The sequence below is a fragment of the Cyprinodon variegatus genome, unplaced genomic scaffold (assembly GCF_000732505.1).
Source record: "Cyprinodon variegatus isolate N-32 unplaced genomic scaffold, C_variegatus-1.0 Scaffold607, whole genome shotgun sequence".
NCBI lineage: Eukaryota > Metazoa > Chordata > Actinopteri > Cyprinodontiformes > Cyprinodontidae > Cyprinodon > Cyprinodon variegatus.
The window spans coordinates 453,920-455,599 of NW_015151060.1; the positions used below are offsets into that span (position 1 = coordinate 453,920).

At 34.2% G+C, this 1,680-nt stretch overlaps 1 protein-coding gene across 1 annotated transcript in view; it reads left to right on the top strand.

Moving 5' to 3' along the window:
- The window catches only part of rbm17 (RNA binding motif protein 17), a 19,623-nt gene that overhangs the window by 9,197 nt on the left and 8,746 nt on the right, over positions 1 to 1,680 (top strand). The window lies entirely within an intron of this gene.

Genomic DNA, 1,680 nt, shown 5'->3' on the forward strand with positions numbered 1-1,680 from the left:
CCAGCTAATGATGACACTTAAAAAAAAAAGAAAGAAAAGTTTAGAAAACATAACATTTCCAATCATCTGAAACCTTCCAGCTCATAAACATTAAGGGTTTAAAACTCACCTCATTTTGGAAAATTCTCGCCTATTTTGCATACCCAGATGGAAAAGCAAATAACTTAGGAACTGTAAGCCCAAATTACGTGTACAGTACATTATTTGAAAGGGAACACCTTCTAGTTTCTGCAAATTGGGTGAGTAGAACACACACCAAGCTGCATCAGTTTAAACATGACTCAAAGTTGTTTTTTTATTCTCGGAAATGATAGGTCTTTTTTGAACAGCAGTGATAAAGACATATTTGAGAAAGGGCAGGTCTCATTACATTAAATTTTTTCTACATCACGTCAACCTCAAATGTAGAAAATTTCAGTCCTCTAGCTACAAAAAGTCCAGAGCTGTGGGGTTTTGAACTTTTAGTGTCAGCTTGGAGCTGCACGCAATGGCTAGTTTACATTTTGACATGCTGCTATATCTGTTTTAACTGTGCTTTGTTGCTTGCTATGTCCATAAAAGCATCTTGGTTGTTGAAATGTGAAGAATCTAAGCTTTCCAATGATGTCAAACTTGTCTATATTGGTAAAACTTAATTATAAGCCCTTATTAGAGACGTCAGAGGAAGTCATGGAGAGACCAGACCTTCCTTTGGTTGTCGCAGCTTCTGCTCTGATGGACAGATGGTTGAAACGGCAGCTGCTCCTTTCTCTCCGTAGACAATAACAGATTAATCGCTTTGGAAATATTACCAGTTGCAAACACAATAATCCAGATCGTCATGACGATAATAAAAGAGCACCACCTACTGCTCTCACTAAGATAATGCTGTTTTAAAACTAGCATTAAAATCCTCCAAACAACGAGTCTGACTGCTTAGCAAGCTTAAGACTTTAAATTTAATACAAGCAATTTAACACTTTCACTAATACTAATTATTTCTAGGTACTGCTGGCAGTGAAGCATCTGAATGAAATAATAACAAAATGGAAAAGATATTTGGAGCATGACCCAGCAGTTTTGTTGTAGGAGCAGCTCTGTGTGCTGATTGGGTGTTGGGTTTATGCCAGCAGATATCATGTGTGTCGAAGGTGATCCTGAACTCTCTAAACTTGTTGTTACATCAGCTTCATCCACAGATTTAAATATGAAGAGGAGTGAGATGTTAAAAATATTCTCCTCTTGATCTGAAACATGAGTCAGGACATGAGGGGATCCCATCAGAGTACGGAGGGAGTTTCGTTCCATTATTTTTGCAAGCAAAAAATACATTAAATTCAGTTAATAAAAAATAAAAAAAATCGATACATTCATTAAATGTTGCACAACATTTTAATAAAACTTGCTTTTACTATATATATATATATATATATATATATATATATATATATATATATATATATATATATATATATATATATGAGTTTCCGTTTTCTAAAAAGAAATGCTGAGAACATCCCATTTCACTTATCTGCACTACTTGTAAATATTGCAGGCTGTTTTGACATTTATTAGAGGCGCTGTCCTCTCTATTGTTCCATTTGTTGATCGCTAAAATAAGATTGTTCCTAGTAATTTTAGATATCTGAAATGTTTTTTTAGATGTGAGGAATGTTATTTTAGATATCTGAAATGTTCATT